Here is a 19068-nt window from a genome sequence, read left to right on the forward strand (position 1 = left end):
CATCATCTCGGTCAGCGTGAGCCAATTTTTCTTAGTGGTGAGAACTAGACACTGATTCAGTGTCTGAAATCACCTTCTGGTGTCCTCGTGGAGATGACTGGGGAGGCTTTTTTCTCCCGGGTGTTCTGCTTTTATGTGCCAGAAAGCCTTTCCTCCCTGCTGTTGGTAGCACAACTTCTCTGCTTGAGATACTCAAATGCCAGTGAAAATAATTCAGAAATTTCTCAGAAGCCTGCTCCTCAGGTATACAGAATCCTACCCCACTGTCACATGTGTTGATGGGGTTGGAGTTAGAACCGGAGCACTTGATCCATCTGCTTTTAAGCAGAAGAAAACAAGTGTTTATTTGTAAAGCAATTGAAGGAGGAAACATGTTGCAACTGATCAAGATTTGGAGCTGGACCTGTTTTTGAAAGTGGATCACAAGGGTAATACTACATTGTCATCACCTGTGGGCTTGCTCAGGATCCTTTGATGCCTCCATTCCCCTGAACGCTGACGTGGGTGAAACACCAGAAGACAGCTCTGTGATGCCAGTCCTCTGCTGGTGTGACATGTTTGAAATGAAGCCAGAAGCTCATGAGCACCGTCGGGCTGTGGGTGCTCTGCCCACTGCCCTGAGGAAGCAGGAGCCTGGCAGAGGGGTGGGCTCCCCTCGCTGCTTGTTATTCTGTGCAGAGTCTGCCTTACTGGCTTGTTTTTTAAAAGTGCCATTGGACTCAGGTGTGGGCAGAGATAACACTAAGGCTTCTGTGCTCTTCCTAGATAGTATTTTTCTAGCTCCTTTTAAGGATAGTATTAAAACTTCAGGCTTACTAGCCATGGATCAGTTTCTGCCCAGTTAGAATAATTTGCTGGGTTTACACTGCACTATCCTTAAGAAACAATTATTTTAAAAAGGTTAAAAATGGTGACCTTGGAGATGCATATATATGTATATTGAGTTTGGTTATCCTTGCATTTAAGTCTGTTCATACTTCAATACAAATAATTTATTTTTCTTTGTTGGGTTTCTGGATGGGGCGAGGAGAGAGGAGACCATTGTTTCTCGTGCGGGCCACAGCGTGTTTATTTTCACCCCATGTTATTAACTTCCCTCAGCCAAATCTAAGGCAAAAGTCATGAGAAAGGTCATATGCCTCCTTGGCCTCCAAAAGTCTGCCCATGAGTGCCAAAGGGGACTGTGTGTCAATGAGGGGGCTTTTTGCAGCGAGCATCCCAACTGAAATCTGAATGCTTGTACTCTTTTGGGCTTGTGGTGAGCTACTGCTGTAGCTCTGTTCTTCATTACAGGAGAATAACTGCAGACACATCAGCTGAACTAAAAATATTACTAAGCCATTTACTGTTGGTATTTTACTTTTTTTTTTCTAGGTGCACAGTGACTCAGACGTGTAAGCTTATGCTACCTGAAGTAGACGTATGTATAAACCTAATGCCGGTCAGAGTCCTAACTGAATATATATACCAAGGGATCAGATATAGTTTTGATTAGGAGCATATTAGTCTAATCATTAAGAATCATGCAGTTGAATAGATGATATCAGTTTGCCAGCCTATTCTGAGCTCACTCTGCACATCCAGTTAATGCTAAAACCCAAGTTAGAAACCATGAGTGACTTCTGTGTGTTAAAACAAGGAGTGTATGGGTGGACATTTGGAAACACTTTTCCTGCTGAGGTATAACACATTTCTCTGAGCATTTCAGTGCTGTATATAAACAGACAAAGTAGCTCAGGGCACTGTTTGATTTAGATGACACCATTTATCCATCTAAAGTTGGAGACATTTAAAGTATCGTGCTGTTTGACAATTGCATTCATAGCCTGTTGCTCTAAAATATAATCTTAGGAATATTTAGTTTTATCCATCAAGCATAACTAGAAAGAGTTATCCCTTTTGACATGAAGGGGTTGGACAAAATTGTGTGGTCTTGTAAGTAAATGAGGAGTTGAGGATAAAATCTGATTGTTTCAGTTTGAAAATTTATAATGCAACCGTGGCTTTTAAAAGGAATGTGCCAAGTCCTGAACCCCAGGATAGTAGTTCAAGTCTTTTGGTTCCTTGTTCCCACTGATAATCAGTTATGTCAAAAAACCCTCTTTCAAAGCCATTATTTTCAGAGCCAAATGCCCTTTAGTAAGCCTTTGTCTCTTTTTTCCTTCTTTCTTCTCTTTACTGCTCTTTTCTTGACCTCCTCCTGTGACCCAGACCTGCACGCAGTAATAGCCATGACAGGAGATGACAAAACACTTGTGTTTGGCACGTGCTTTCATTCTTGTTGGGACACATGCTGATCTGGGGCTGCCAGCACCTCTTTGTTTTATGAAAAATTTTAGCTGTGTAAAATACAGGAGGTGGTTATCTCTGCACACCCACATCTCTGAACTTTAGGGAAATACTGAAGGACCTGGATTAATATTATTTGTTTCCTACTGTTCAGTTTAATAAGCATCATTTTTAAATCTGGAAAACCCGGTGTCCAGACAGAGATTTCACCATTCCTTCAGAAACCTAAACACCTTTCTTTGATTTTAAGGGCCTTTTCAAGGTAGGAACAACTTTTTACAGGCATCAGCTGAAAAATCACTGGAAGCTCTGCGCTGTTCTAACGCCCTTTCCACCCGTCTGTGGTGGTAAGAGATTACAGCGAATTGCCTCGCATTCCCTTTTCCCACAGGAAATGTTTGTGCTATATTTGTATCAGGAAACATGTTATGAACAGTTTTAATCCACAGTGTGCCAAGAGGTAGGAATGGTGATGGATTCCATGGAAAATGTCTACAGTCTCAGCTAATGTGACTTTATCTTCCTCTACCCACCTGTTTCTTACCACTAATATTTTCAGCAACATATTTTTGCAGTAACATTTCAGTTTTTTGTCAGGCACTCTCAAAAGATTTAATAATCTAAATTTTGTCCCTCTTGACAGTAAACAGGTACACATTACTTACTCTTATAAGATTCAATCAGGAATAATAAAATCTGGCTGAGTTTCAGGAAACAGATTCTCTGAAGCTTTTTATTGAAAATTGCATTGCTGTGCATTCACCTACGAATGCAAGTAAATACAGAAGCACAATGGATACTTCATGGCATTAGTAGACCAAGTCCAGAGCAATGCGGTTTTCCTCAGTGATATCAAAGCCACAGTAAAACTAACTGAAAACCTCCTTGAGCAGCAAGAGCATCACCTTCTGGCACTGAAGAAGAGGGGTGACAAAAAGCTGAGTGGCTTTAGGAACATCTCCTAGACATAATAGCAAAAACTTGCACCTTTTGTTGCATGTAGAGTCTGTTTTCTAGTGAAAATAAGGTTAACATGCAGGAGTTTGAAAGAGAATGATGACCAGAATTTGTGTAAGAAAAGGGGAAAGGAGAAAACCACAAGGGTAAAATAATATGTGGTCAGGGCTGAGGAGATGCCAGCAGAGATGCGAAACTGTGGCAGGAGGGAGATGCACGAGGTCTACAGGCATATTGAGGAGACTGGGAAAGCAGAGCGCCTTCCAGCCAATGGGGCAGAACATTTAGTGGGCTTCCCTATGGGGCAGATGCCTGAAGGGACTGCAGTGTTTAATACATTTTTCCATCCAAAATGATTGCTCTGTCAGAGATGTGTGTTGCCTTGTTGGTTTTGGGGTTTTTTTTTGGTTTGTTTGTTTGTTTTTTTTTCCCCTTTTAACTCCCCTTTTTAACTTCCTTTTAACGCCCCTTTCCAGCCTACTATTCTGGTAAAAATCTGGTTTATATAAACTCTACATATATATTCATAGATATGCACATGCCTATGAGTCTACACCTTGGCTATACTGTTCATATACAGAATCTGGTGTGCATTTGTTTTGAAAATAATTCCTTATGATTTTTCATAGGTATAATAATAATATACTATGTTTAGCCACTCAATTCACAGATCAGTGCCATCTGTTGGTAACGTTGCCTGACTCACAGCTAATAACTTGTGCTGCACTGTAACAATTCCACGCCAAACTTTTTTTTTTTCTTGTTTAAAGTATTTTATTACTTATCTTGTTGTAATAAACCCATCCTTTACCACAGCTATTGGCGTGCAGATGGATGTCATCATGCTGCTTTGCTATTAAACCCATAAATAATAGAGAAAACAATGATTATGCTAGTAGCTGAGCAATTGCATCTCAGTTTTCTATTATACTTTCCTAGGTTCCTTTTGTGTTTACATGTATTTTTATGTCTCAAGGCAAGCTTATTCTTTACTGCAAAATTTCCAGGCTATGTAATTTCTGCATTCTCATCACAATTTTTCCCAGTTACTACAGTACTTTCTCAGCCAACTCTTCTGTCATGCTTGACCCCATATGTTTTGTGTTCTGAGGCTGTTTAGAAAAGGAAGCCAAGGGGCTGCAGATTCCCTAAGCCAGTTTGCTGCCCTTGATTTTGTGTTTATATACATTGTGGTTTTATGCAGATACGGGCTAAGTGCCACCCTTACTGTAGCCAAGCAGCTTCTTGATTGCCTGGGAACATGGGCAGAGCAAACTCATGTCTGGCTGCAAGAGACTGCATAGGCTTTCCCTGTGTGGAGATCTACATATTGGAACAAACTTCCCACAAAAACAGGACCTGGAACCAATTTCTTCTGAGTTTTTATAGGTTTTAGCTTCCAACCCTGACTTAAGCATGCAGCTCCATTTCTACAAAAAAAAGTACTGTATAAACCCATATATTATAGCTAAGGCTTTCTTCTGCTGCTGTTTTATTTATCAGCTTCTTCCCATACTTTAAAGTATTATCTCCTCCATCTCTTGAAAAGTTGTTCATGATCAGTACCCCAAAACATCTGACACTGCTATTATGTCCAATATATATCACCTCAATAGCAGATAATAGCTTTCAGAACTGACATATTGACTTACTAGCATTTAGCTTTCTGTAAAACACCCGTGAGCTCTTTTAACAGACTATTAGCACTAGATGTAGATGTAGCTACAGCTTCTGTTTTCCAGCCTGTTCCCCATATCAGCAATGGACAGCATAGGAAGTGATGAACATAGATTGCAACAAAAGGAAACTCAGGTTAGATTTGCAAGAAAATAGCTTTTGTGATAAAGACACTGAAGTATTGAAAGAGATGGAGAAAGTTTTGAAGTCTTCATTGTTCTGAGTCTTTTACAAATGTGCTATAAATGTTGTGGTTCCTGCCTTTGGGTACCAGAGAGAACTGGACCGCCTCTGGATTCCAGCACTGTGATTTTACTGTATTTTAGTAAGAAAACGTCTGTCTTGTGGGTTGGTTGTGGGTTTGTTTGTTTGTTTGTTTGTTTGGTTTTTTTGTCCCCCTTTCTTTTTAAGCAGTTACAGTAGTTTGCAGAGGGAAGAAGGGAGGAGACAAGAGTTCATGAGAAATGGGTTGATACTATGAGTGGTGCATATGAGCCTGGTAACCTGTCCTGTCCACCCTGTCGGCCAGACTCTGGTCAAGCAAGTAATTTTCAAGGAATGGGTTAGAAAGGTGTAGGAGGTGAGACTGTCATACCGGTCCACGTGGACATTTTAAAACAATGTTTGAAAAGGTCAGTGTGACGACTTCTTTGGGATGCAGCAGCCTTTTTCAGCTGATCAGAGCTGGGTTCTTCCTCTGGGTTTTTCCCTGGACCTACCTGTGTCATAACAAAATTCTGCAGCTGTTCTTGCCTCAAGGGGGAGGTTGGAATTCTCCCCAGAATGGATACACTCCACCTGCTTTTCTGCCACCACAAGGGAACTGATCGTTGTGGAGGGCAAAATAATGACTACTTTCTTTGATTTCTCTTACACCAAGGTTTACTTTACACAATATGTTATTAAATGTATTTGATATCTATGGTGAGGGTAAAGCAGAGGAAGAAGGGGGGGATGAGTTCCCTCTTTGTAAACTGTGATGGTAAAGCTGTTTGAATCAGACCCTACGAGTGAATCTCATAATTACTTACTCATGTCAGTAAGCACATTGTTTTCTGTTTGGAATCATGGAAAGATCTCAGGGCACTTTTTTATCTGTTTGTTTGTGATAAGTGAACCAATCTTGCTCATTTAGAATGAATAGGTAAAACTGCACTCATGTTTCTACTGCAAGCCTTCAGTGAGTTACTGAAGTGCTGCTGCCCTGTCCTTCATGTAGGGAAAGCCTAGAAATCCCTCTGTTAAGCATTATGCTTTGTTCCTGCTGGGTTTGCTTATTTGGTTCTTAATAAAGTTCATGGCATAGACTGAAGCCCAGCTTTGTAACAGCGAAGCAGCTCTTCAGCCAGACTCTGTTTTAACCCATGTCTTCAGAACTATAGCAGCAAGGATTTTCCATTAATAGGAAAAGGGGTCCTGGGATGTTGCCCTACAGCACCTTTTCCGTACCAAGCCTGGGTGTCGCAAATGTTTATTGGGTGTGTATATTAGGTTTATACTGCTAATAGTCTCTACTTTAAGTCTTTCCCTCGTGTTTATCAGAAAATATTCCTAGTTCCATTGAGCCATGCGTTTCATTATCCACTTCTCCCGTCATCACTATCATCACCAATGCAAAAGTGACGCTTGGGTCTGGAGAGGGCTTATCCACAGCAGTTGGATAAGATGGCAAAAGTTGAGTAAGACTGATGCTGGGCCAACAGGAAGCCATAACTTAGACAACTTTGTGGTAATTCAAATACCAGACAAGTGAATTTTTCAGAACATCAGTATCCCACAGGGACATAAAATCTCTTGGTTCCCAAGTGAAACAAAAAGAAAATGCATTGTTTTATTTTTAACCACAGGAGACAGGGAAGAGTGTACTGAGGCAGGCCCTAAGATGGCCACGTTGAGTCAAAAACTCAGTTGCCATTGGCCTTGTGCTGATGATGGTTTTGCACTAAGAGTAGAGATTGCTCTGGGAACCCTTCTCTGAGATTCTGAAGAGGCTTAGAAGGAAGGCTTTTTGTCTCTTCACTTGTAAATGTTTGCTGCATGACTCAAGGCTAGTTGTGTGACTTTCTGGTTAGTTTATCTGCCAGCAAAGTGAATGTAATACTAAATTGTATGACTATAATATTAATTTGAAGTTCAGTTGTTATATTTAAAGTCTTTTGAAGCACTGGAATCTACATATAAATGATCCATCATAAAACACTTGCAAGATTTCTTCTGTATCTTTAGATTATAGAACTGTTTTCTTTTTCCTTTGTTTCTTCTTCTTTTTTTTCTGCCTTTTTTCAAGGATTTATATCCCTGACTGTAACAGGAATTTTTAGAATGGAAAACTTAAATATATTGTATCCATGCCTCAATTTAATTTGCTTTTTATTCTCCTCTGAACATATTCTTTTCAGACCTGGAGTTCCATCAGATTTTTAGATCTTAAGCTTTCTGGTCATAGATGAACGTACTATTTCTGGGTATGGGGACCCCTGTACCCCAGGGTACAGGGTTCAGAGACTGAATCCTTAATGTTTTGTTCTCTGATGCTTTACAGACTGATTACTTCATTGCTTTCTAGCATTCTTTAAGGGTCTGAAACAGATCTGAAAGAAATTGAGTACCTTTCTGGTTTAGTCACTGAGTGGTACTGAACGGTTCTGGCGTTCGTCACCTTGACAGCTATTCTTTGGTTAGCGTAATGAAGGATCAGCTGGAGCTCCAGGCTGGTCACCGGGAGCAGTGATATTTCTTTTCCGTGATACAATTATTTCTTTTTCTGTCATGCAGTCTAAGTGAATTTCCTGCTGCTTAAATCTCTTTGCAACTCTGGTTCGTTTGTTTGTTTCTATTAGATGTGTTAATAGGTTATGCTTACTTTTCAGCTTTCTGAATTATTTCAAACTTTTTGCTGTCACTTTGTTTTTGTGTGATAGTTGTTTTGCTCTCTTTCCCTCCCTGCCCTAAGTCCTACTTTCACTGTCATCCTTTCAGTTCTCTTACCTGCATCCTTTTCTCAGCCACCTGTGCCACTGCCTAGGCACCAATCCTGTGAACACCACTTAAACAGAACTATGTGCTGAATGAGCCTTACTGTCTGGCAGATGAAGGAAGCAGACCACACATGGAGTGACCCGTACATGAACAGAAGCACTTTTGCCTCTTTGCACTTTGTGAGCTACATGATTTTGTTCCTCCGAATTCATGTCATCAGTTAATTATCCTTATTTATTCTCTGTGTGCAGCACTCCCTGTTGGAAGAACTGTTTCCACTGAAATCAAACCTCCATTAAAAAACAAAAGGTACTGACAGATCGATTTGAGTCAGGGACCAAAACCCCACAACTTCCAGAGATGTTTATTCCAAAATTATTTTGGTTTTCTTGATTTCTTTAGTTTTCATAATTTTTCGTTTAGTTTATTCTCATTGGACTAGCCTTGGTTTAGTCAGTTTTGAAAACATTTTATACGGAATCTCTTGTTTCTGTTGTATTGATTTATAAACCACATGTAATAACTTTCACCCTGTTCTTCTACAGGTTGCATGATTTCCTCCCCCCCCCGCCTTAATCTAAGCAGAGCCTTTCTTCACACTCTGAACGTCTTGGCTTTTACCTTCAGCATCTTTTATATTCTTCCTTTGTTCTGAGAGTCATTATGGCTTTTGTTAAAGTGCATATCATAAAAGAAAAATGGAGGTCTCCCAGTCCAGTTTCCCCAGATTATTCTGGCATTGTTCCGTACTTGGTATTTTTTAATACTTTGTCTATTTTTAAATATCAAAGGACACAAAAGTGATAGTTATCTTTATTAGAAAATTATATAGTAGCTTGATAGCTCCCTAACCTATCTTCACGTTCAACCATTTTTTCTCACTAATGCTATTTGCATATTGTACTTCTAAATTTGTAAGACCTGCAAGAATCCCCTTCTTTTCCAATGAGTTTAAAAATATTCTTTCTTGACCTTTACCCTATAGCCATCATTTCATGTCTGCCTCTTACTACTCAATTTTTTTTTAATCTCTGTGGTCTGTTTTTGTTACTAGTATTAGTCTTTTCTCTGGCCTCTTGTTTAAAGCTTTGTCTTTGTTAATTATGATGGATTTGAACAGTTCTCTTCCACTGCAACTGAATTGTTCCAATGCCTTTATTTGCATGGTGCTGAAGATGAACACATTTTACTTAGTGGTCCTGCCAGTCTCTGTGGAGAAGACTGGATTGCAAGGTCATAGTAACTGATCATCAAATTAAATTGACAGTTCCGACAATGGGAACAAAAAAATAGTGCCTGCCCTGCCTTTTGAGATCTTTCACAATCTGCAAGGAAACATGGAAGTGCAGAGTAAGATACTGATCCATTTCTGTGGAGGACCAAGACCCCAGGAGGGAGAAGAAGCTCCAGTAGGTTCCCGCCTCACATGCAGTTTCCTCTCTCTTCTTTATCTCCAGAATTTATGAACCTGGCGGTACTCACCTTGAAAGACACCTTGCCAGCAGCTGTTTTGGAATGTGCTTGTGGAGCAGCCTAAGAGGTGATTCTCTCCAGGGATTTGTGCACCATTCTCTTGGATAAGTCCCCGCTTTGTACAAGTGGAGATATCTGCATCCAATCTAAGGGATGATACAGTTGAAAAAAGAAAGAGATTTGGGGATTTTTCTGTCAGAAACTTCAGAGAACTTCAGGACAGGTGGGACACATAAGCCACGAGCCCCCTTCCATTGCCAAGTTCTGCTGCAGTGGATGAAGACACTGAACTTTGTGGTAGATGTTGCTTCGAAGAGCAGGTGGCTTTGAAACCTATGTCTCTGTTAGGAAAGCATACAAAACAGGGAAGCTTAAATCAGGCAGAGTGCTTTGATGTTCCTGAAACACCAGGAATGCTCCCGTCTAACCCTGGAAGTGAATTAGAAAGGTAGAAGTTGGGACAGTGTTAGGGGGCTGAGCTGGGTGTGATAAATGTCTTTGGATGGATGGACTCGACAGCCTGGAGAGCCTGGTGAACCTCTCTGGAGTTTGAGGGGCAATAACAAACAAGGGGCAGGGCAGGAGGGAGCAGGTTATTTGCTGGGAGATGTGGGAGTGCTGCAGGACTAGGGAAATAGACATGTTGAAGGGACCGGGAGGAAGTTTATGTTAGGTCAGCTTACAGTTCTGGATTTTTCTTCACTAACCCTCTCTACTTAGCTCAATTTTATTTATTTATTTTTTTTTTTAAGAGTGCCTCATGGACTCTACCACAGCTGGACCAGGGATAAGGAGAAAAAATAATTGGAGGCTCTGGGATATGTGTTTGGCTATTCAAAAATGTTTCATCATTAGTGTTGTTCCTGTAATTGCTAATGACTTACCATGTCTTAGATCTGTAACTCTGCCTGTTTCTGTAACTCTGCCTGTTTCTTCCATTTTTGTGCGGGTTACAGATGGGAATTTTCAACTGCTGTCTGTTTTGGTATCTCCATGTTGCCATATTGCTCTCTGTGATTTCATCATAGGTTGGACACATTTAACTTTAAGAAACCGAAGAGAGGGATTTTCATGAAACTCTTGATTTCTTTACTAGGAAATTGGTTAGCTTTCCCAGCCTTTAAATGCTCTCTGCACAGTCATTGCATTTTAATGAATTGACCACTCAAACACAGATGTTTTGGTTTTTCACTTCTAAAGCAATGATGTAATTAATGTTCATTAGCAAACATTGTTTCTCTGTGGGAGGGTCTCTATTTGGTAATGTAATTTGTTGCAGGAGGACTACTGTCAGCCAGCACCCCCAGACCCCTTCCTGCAGGGCTGCTCTCCAGCCACTCCTCTCCCAGTTTAGACTGGTGCCCAGCATTACTCCGTCCCTGGTGCAGAATCCAGCATTTGGTCTTGTTCATTTCCATGCCGTTGATGACTGCCCGATGCTCCAATCTATCCAGAGACCTCTGCAAGGCCTCTTGTCCCTCGAGAGAGTCAGCAGCACTTCCCAGTTTAGCATCATCAGCAAACTTGCCAACCATGCATTCAACTCATGCGTCCAGATCGCTGACAGAAAGATTGCATGGAGCTGGCCCTAGAATTGAACCCTGAGGAACAGGAGCCCTGTTCCTGGGGACTGGTCACCAGCCAGATGTAGCCCCATTCGCTGCAAGGCTTGGCCCCCTGTCCTTCAGCCAGATCTTCACCCAGCACACTATCTCACAGTTGGATAACTTGTCCTGAAGGATGCTGTGAGGGACAGTGATGAAAGCCTTACTAAAACCCAGAAAAAACTCTGCCCACAACCATTCCTTCACACACTAGGGGCTGACCTTATTGTACAAGGATATAAAATCAGTTAAGACAGGAATTTCCCTTTGTGAACCCGTGTTGACTGTGCCTGATGATCACATTGTTCTTTAAAAGTCTTTCAATAAGACCAGCATGATCTTCTCCATCATTCTTCCAGGTCCTGAGGTTAAAGATAGTTTAAGGTACAACTGTGTTGATACTGCTTAACTTTATCTGAAGAATGTTTACAAAATAATCCTAAAAATAATTCTAATCTCAAGGTAGGATGTGGAGACTCCATGCATCACAAGACTGTAAGTGGAGCACCATTACCCATCCAGAGGAAAGACAAACTAGGTCTCTTTGGATGGAAGGTGGGCAAATCTCCCCCTTCTTCCCAACTTTAAGGTATTTCAAATTGCAGAAGTGAGAATAAATGTTCACACATCTAAAGGCACATATCTGCTTTGGGAATGAATTCATAATGAAAAGAAGATGGTGGTTGTTGGGGTTTTTTTGGTTGGTTGTTTTTTTCTTCTCAATAATTTCTAGATTAAAATCTAGATTCTAGATTGATCATAAATGGTCTCTTTCTGCTAATGCCTCTGCTGTGTACTGTGGCAAATCACTCACTGAGCCACTGCCTGTTCATTTTCCATCATCGTCTTCATTGGGCTGAAGGTTTCTCTTGGGCCTGAGATCCCAGACTCTGAATTGGTGTAACTTGTTAGAACATTTTCTTTGTAGGAGTTTTTACAGACTGAAATACAACCTTGGTTGTGCTTCTCTCTCTCTATTTTTTTTTTTTTTTGAGTATCAGCTAACCTGCTTTTTATGTTACAGTGATGTTACATTGAGGCTTAGTAAAAGATTTATTCCTTTAGTTTGTTTTCTGCAGTGGTTTGATATTTTGTGATGTATGTAAAGGCAGCTGTTCACAGACACGATGTATATTGAAGCAAAGTGATCGTTTGCATGAACATTTTTCATACTGGAACACTGCTTTTTGGGCTTAACTTGTGAAATGTTTCTCACAATATTCCTACCTGAGGGGAAGAGAACAAGGAAGAGAAATCTCAGAGAGGCACACTGCTCCTGCAAGTCACAGCTCAGTGTCTCACTCTCAGCAGATTTCACATGAGTTTGTCCTTCCTGCATGCTTACTGAGGCTGAAACTTCAGACCTCCCAAGGCTCACTTTCCTTGATTTGATCCCTTTTAGATGCTTCACAGCACACGTGCTCTTGTGGGAGAGTTAGTTTCTCCCTGACCAGTATTGGGTTTAGCCACTGTTTACGGAATTCCTCCAAGCAGGAAGGTTTCTAGCGGGGAGCATTGTAGGAGATTGCTCATAAGATACTTAGGTGCTGACAAGCTTGTGACTTTCCTTCAGTGCTGTGATACTTCCGAGTTTATAACACTTAAAGCTTATGGTTTAGGTCTTGCTGTGGAGTTTTTTGGTGGAAGAATATAGGTAGAGGAAATATTTCTATACCAACTTCTCACCAGCTTGACAGGTTAAAAAAAGAGCGTTACAAAAATGACAAAGGGGATGATTTGTAGTAATTTTAATGTATTATCTTCGTATACCAGTGCATGGCATCAGTGTAACACAGAGGCTGGCAGGAATGGTGAAAAGAGGAGTGGTTTGCATGGTCGGGAAAGCAGATGATACCTGAAAAGCTCTCTGAAATGTAGCCTATGCCACAGAAACTTGTGCAAGTCCCTGCTTTTGATGTCTGTGGTGTGAGTGCATGGGTGACCAGGACAGTGACTGGAGCTCTAGCAGCTGCTGGGGTGTTACAGGCTGTGACGCCTGCTCTTTCTGTAAAGAGACCGTTGGTAGGGGGCTGACATCGAGGCCCATGAATGGACATGCCAGCCAGTGCCGAAGGTCCTTCTCCTGGCTAGGGAGGTCACTGTTTCTTGTTGCTTTACTTCTAGAGCCCACCCTTCCCTTTTGGTACCAGCTCAGGACATCATGGGAATTGGCAACTAGCTGCCCCTCCATGGCTTCTCCTGTTCCCTGCCTTTGCCGATGAACAAGTCTTGCAAGAGTGTTGCTGCTGCAATGCCCTCTAGCTCGTCTCCCTTTGCTCTGGCTGCAGCTCTGCTGTTTCCAGCTGGTGTTGTCAGCATGTGCCCTCCGTGAGCCTCACCAGCACTGCTGGGTTGGTTTGCACTACCCAGGAGGTAGGTATAAATATGGACACAGATACTTGTGTGCCTTTGTGCGTGCCTGTGTGTTATTTTTTCCCGGTTGCTTCTAAAAGGCAATTCTGCTCATTCTGTGCCAGGAGTGGGCAGAGGCAGAAGTATTTGCTAATATTGTTTTCGATGTGAATAATGGTGTTTTGCCTGAAAGAGCAGTTTGTTCAGACAGACACAAACATTTCCTTATTTCAGATAGGAACCCAGCTGGGGCCGTCTTCTGCAGCCTACAGCAACATCCCCAATAACAGCTTGGTGGCTTTCCCTTTTCCCTTGATGGACAACTCAAGAAATAAGCCTTATGGGAGAGAGACCAACAGTCCTCCTACATTTCAAGGATTTGTACAAGCTTGCTGGGGTGATTTGTTGTCAGTCTCTCAATCTCTACCCTCTATAAAGTACCCTTTCCTTTGGTGATACTTAGCTGAGGTTTTTTAAGCTGGTCTGTGCAACTGAGTCAGTTTTTCCTGAGTGTTGCAGGGAAAACCTGCTCAGTCCACATGCCTTAAAGCAAATTGAAATCCAAGCACTTGATTGATCTGTCAACAAGGTGAACTTACGCCGCAATCTGTTAAGTGTTGCATTCAAGATCAAAAGTAGTAATACAACAGGTAAACTCCCAGACTAGATACTTACTAACATTAATAGACACCAGGAAATTTCTGAACACCCTCTGTAACAAACACAGTTTCTGAAGTGCTACAGGCCTGGCCATGGGGAAGGCAAGCACTGTGCAAAGTCCTGGTGAGAACTTGCCTGCACCACTAGGGACCCTTCTCACTCCTCAGGGTCAAGAAGGATTAATTCCATCTGTGATCAAGGCAAGGAAAGACTGAAGACTTGATTAGGGACATGGAGGGACTACAGAAGAAGACAATTAGAAGGGGCAAGACAGGGGCTGAGAGGGCTGCCATCACTTTCAAGAGAGGTATCAAGAGTGAAGTCCAAAGGAGAAGAGCTACTGAAGTGCAAGGAAAAAGATGGTCAAGAACACAAAAAAACAACCCCAGGACTTCTTCCAAAGAGGACAACCCCACCACAAGTAGGGCAGGAGCAAATGTCCCCTGGTGCATTGGTAAGGCTGAGGAAAATCCTGCGTGTGCTCTCCACATCTCTGCAGAGTCCATGCAGAGGGAACCACAAGCCCGTCTTTCCCCTCTCATGTCCCCCATCCAAAGGAAAGTGACTGGCGTAAAGGCCCATTGCACAGTCTGGCTGTCCAGATGGATGGAGAGGGACTCCCAGCAGCTGTGCCCCGTGCATGGCCACCAAGGGCAGGGACGGCCCCCTGGGCCTGCTGGGCACAGGGGCTGCCTCACGGCTGGAACCCCAAAGCCCTTCCTCCCAGGGGTGCTGGGTGGGGGATGGCGTGGCGCCTGGGGAGTGCATGTCACCCCCGTGTCACAGTGCCATCACCTGGCAATGCAGCAGTCACAGTGGCCCGGGCCTCGTCCTGTGTCCCCCGGGCAGAGCTGGCCTGGCACCGGCCTGAAGACACCCGAGAGGAAGGCCTGGAGGGGCCGGTGGGATTCCCCGGGGGCTGAGGGAGGAAGGCTGGGGGACACTGGATATGAAGTTGCTGGAGCTTCTGCGCTTCAAGGGCAGCTGTGACGAGGCTATGTTCCAAGTTCATCTGATGGATGGAAACCTTGCTTGAGCCTTCAGGGAGCAGACACAAGCCCCTCAGGAGATGAGAAGAACCACCAGCACCTGGAGGTGCCCAAGGCTATCAGGCTTTTTCAGCTGGGCAGCCATGGCACCACCAAGGGGATGCTTTCTTGAGGAGCGCTGCAGAGCTCACCGGCTTCATCCCTGTGGAGCCAGGAGCAGTGGCCGTGAGTTATGGGATGCAGAGATATTGCCAGGGGTCCCAGAGCTTTGGAGCAGCCACTGGTGCCCTGCCAGGCACAGGAAGGATTCTTGTCCCCCCAGGTCGATCAGGCCAGGGGTGTTTGGTCACTCTTGGGAGCCCCTGAGGTGGCTCCGGGCTGAGGGAGAAGAGGGCTGGGGCGTCTCCCGGGAGGCGTGCCCAGCCCGTGGGACGAGGAGGCCGGTCTCGCTCACGTGCTCAGGGAACAGCCGATCGCCAGCGCTGCCTGGGGTCAGGAAGGAATTTTCCCCCGGGGCACATTGGCACTGGCCCCCGGGGGCTTTTTGCCTTCCTCTGCAGCACTGAGCGCGACCACTTGCCAGGGCTCCTGCGGTCCCTTGGGCCAGGTCACCGCCTGCTGCTGGTGCCCCACGAAGGTGGCCTCTCGTGCCCTGCAGCTGGGGGGAGGAAGGCTTTTTTTCCCCCACGGTGGGCGAGCAAGTGTCCCTGCCCGGGGTTTTTTGCCTGCCTCTGCAGCACCGCGCAGGGCCCCTGGCCAGGGCTCCTTTGGGCCATTCTGGCCAGGTGCCTGCTGCTGGTGCCCCACGAAGGTGGCCTCGTGCCCCGCATCCGGGGGGAGGAAGCTTTTGAGGCTGCCAGGGGGCCCCCAGCGTGGCCCCCGCGGGTTGCTGCTTTTCCTCGGTAGCACTGAGCACAGCCCCTGGCCAGGGCTCCTCGGGGCCCTTTCGGCCAGGTTCTTGCCCGCTGCCCTCGCACCCCCGAGGCACCCCCGTGCCCTGGCGCTCTGGCTCTCTTGCCCATCGCAAGCCTTGGCAGGAGCCAGCTCTGCTCTGCCCTCGGCTCCCTTTCCCCTGGGCTTCTGCCTGGTGCCAAACAGCCTCCGCCTGGCCGGGCTCCAGGCTCGCTGCCCCATCAGGAGCTGCCACTTTCCAGCTCTCCCATGTGCAAGGCAAGCGCAGGGCAGGCACGAGAGCGCTTTCCATGCATCCCTGGCCAAGAACAGTGGTGAACGTTTCCAATGGAAAGAAGTGTGCTTTTCATCAATATATGCCATACCTGGAAAATACTTCATGGCTCCTCAGACTGCATTCTTCTTCTTTCCCTTCTTTTGTGCATGGTCGGTCCTGGGGCTCATTCATGAAGCTCTCACTCTTCAGCAAGCAGGCACTGCTTGGCCTGTGTCCCTGCTGCTCCTCTCTGTGGCTCTGTGCCTTTCCCATGCCAGGCTGCAAGGGATGGGTTTTCCAGCTGAACTGAGGGATGCACCAGCCTGCTCCTGTCTACACACGTTGCTTGTGAGCATCGGCTCTGAAAAATAACATAAAATAATTTAAAATATAATGAAATCCTGTTTCCCCTTGTAACTTTCATGATTTGTGTCCTTGATAGTGTTTTGAGAGGTGTTTCCTGCAGGGGTTTGGGATTTTGTGATGATGCATATAGAGGCAGCTGTTCACAGATGAAACACGTATATTGAAGCACCTTGATGTGGCCCCATCGTAGTGTGACTTTGGCATGAAGTTAAGGTATTCATGTCCAGTGCATCTGACTGAATTTAAAGTTTTTTACAAAGGTTGTAATGCAGCTTGGCCACCTCCTCTATTGAGATGTCATGCTTTAGGGTAATTCAAGATTAAGTTCATGATGCCTGATTCCTGGATATCAGCTCAGGACAAGCTCAGAACTTAGCTGCTCAGCACAGGGAAAATAACTTTTGAGTATTTACTTACATTTTTTTGGTCTAAATCTTTTCACTCCTACCTTGTTTTAAATAGGAAAACACTAAGGTTTTGTTTTTTTTTTTTTAAATTTTTGCACAGTAGAGGGAGCTGAAAGTTTAAAAAATACATTCAGTGTGTTTTTGCCTGTAAAGATGAGAATTGTAGATGGAATAATGCATGAGGTTTTAGTATTGCAGTTCAGGAAGATGACAGACATTTTTTCCAAGCTATTAAGTGAAATGAGTCAGAGGACTTTAAGTCACTGGTGTTAATAGTCTTACCTGGGAGCATTACTGTGCGGAACATAAGACAGCAGAGTAAAGGCAACACGCTGCTCAACCATATGTTTTGCAGTTCATTTTATTAAACTGCAGCTTACCTTGATGCTGTTTATGTTCAGAAGTACTCATTTAATGAAATAATTTAAATGAGTTACATATGTATATGAGAAATTTTTCAGTTACTTTTTTATGCATTAAGAATTAAATAATCTTTCCAGCATGGTGGTTTTTTTTCTTTGTGTATTTTAGTTGTTGTCAAACTGGTTTCAGTCCAGCCAGATTCAGTCCCTCAGAGTGGCCAGTGAAAAGCCCATGTGCTTGCCCCTGAGCCTGTTTCTGTGAAAATGATCCAGGTTAACATCTCGTTCTTCCACCTTCGTAAGATTAAACTGCTGCAGCACAAACAAGCTAGTAGGCTGCAACAGTTGCTGCCCCATGTGAGGCTGAGTTGGACTCCAACTACAACAACTGGTGCCCAATGTAGCTGAGACAAGTGGGAGAACCTGCAACCCGTAACAGACACTGTGAGAGGTGAGCTGTTGACAGCTAATTGATATGGGTTATTGCAATATTTGTTGCCCATCTTAACTCAAACTGCAACTTTAAACTATGTATGCTAAGCCCGTTTTGATAAAACTGGGCAAGGGAGAGGCTACATGTTTAGCTGATCTGGAAGAAAATATAAACCTCTGTTATCTATTATACAGATTATAATATATAACCCGTGTAATATTATTATACAAGCACCATGCCTGCTCTAATGACAAGTCCCTGCATCGGTCTGTGTTTCCAAGACAAACATGAATGATCGGGAAACCCTCCAAAGACCAAAATGCCCTGTTTTCTTCACTGTTCTTTGACAGTGTTAGAAAAATGACCTACCTGGCAGCAGCCCTACCTGATCCTGCTGGTTTGGAGCCATCTCTGAACAGGTGCAGAGGAGCATGGAGTCTCGGTGGCTCTGCTCTGCTCAGCTCAGAAGTTCTTTCCAGAAATTCGGCTGGGGCTCATCTGCTTTCTTAGTTGGGGCTGGGGTGGGAGCAGCAGAGCAGAGCAGAGAGCAGAGGAGGTGAGGAGACCTCATCACGCGGCTTGGGCACATCATGATACCACATCTGGCTGAAGCCACGGTGACCTCTGTGGGTGTGAGTCCTTGTGGCTTTTACTGACAGGGAGCCTCATTGTCTTTCATATCCTTTATTTGCTTGGGCATTAGAGAGCTCTAAGGGGAATGTAAGCGTACAAAGGTGTCGACAAAAGGCAGAGTGGAGGGCTTTGAAGGATCTTCTAAATGTAGATAAGAAGTTTGAAAAAAACATGTTTAAGCAGTACAATTTTCTCAACGTGATGAGCTGGTGGGAGCGCATGAACTGATGTCAAAAGTGGTTACTGTGCACTGTATTAATAGGGGATGTGATAGAACAAGCGCTCTAGGTTCCTGGACAGTCACACCTCAGGCAGAGGGAGAAGGCGGCACAAAAAAGATCCACACTTGATTTGTGAGCTTGAAGATGAGCTTAAACTTGTGAGCAGCTTTTTGGAAACAGAAATTTCTACTCCTGCATCAAATATGTGCTGTTTTTACACGTATGATTAAAAGATATAGCTTTATTACCTGTTATCTGATCATCATAAATCATTCATTCACTCTGCTGTTTCTTTGCCGACTGTAAGGGTGACACTTCAGACTGTTACCACAGGGTGTCTCTCACTGGTAGAGTTCGGCATCCTATCCATTACCACCCATTATCATCTCTGGGTCCATAACGACTTTCTGTTATTTCGTCAAGATAATTACCTTCAAAGAATTTCTTTGATTAAATAAATCCATTAATATGATCTCTATATAATACTAATGCTTCTTT

General features: G+C 43.8%; 1 long non-coding RNA gene across 1 annotated transcript in view; it reads left to right on the forward strand.

The window, feature by feature from the left end:
* LOC308063322 overlaps positions 1-14715 on the forward strand; it is a 51471-nt gene extending 36756 nt beyond the window's left edge. Inside the window, exon 3 of the long non-coding RNA XR_013927921.1 lies at positions 9360-14715. This is a non-coding gene — a long non-coding RNA (uncharacterized lncRNA). The remainder of the gene's footprint in view (positions 1-9359) is intronic.
* The last annotated feature ends 4353 nt before the right edge of the window (positions 14716-19068 follow it).

The sequence above is a fragment of the Falco punctatus genome, assembly GCF_963210335.1.
Source record: "Falco punctatus genome assembly, chromosome: 4".
Taxonomy (NCBI): Eukaryota; Metazoa; Chordata; class Aves; order Falconiformes; family Falconidae; genus Falco; species Falco punctatus.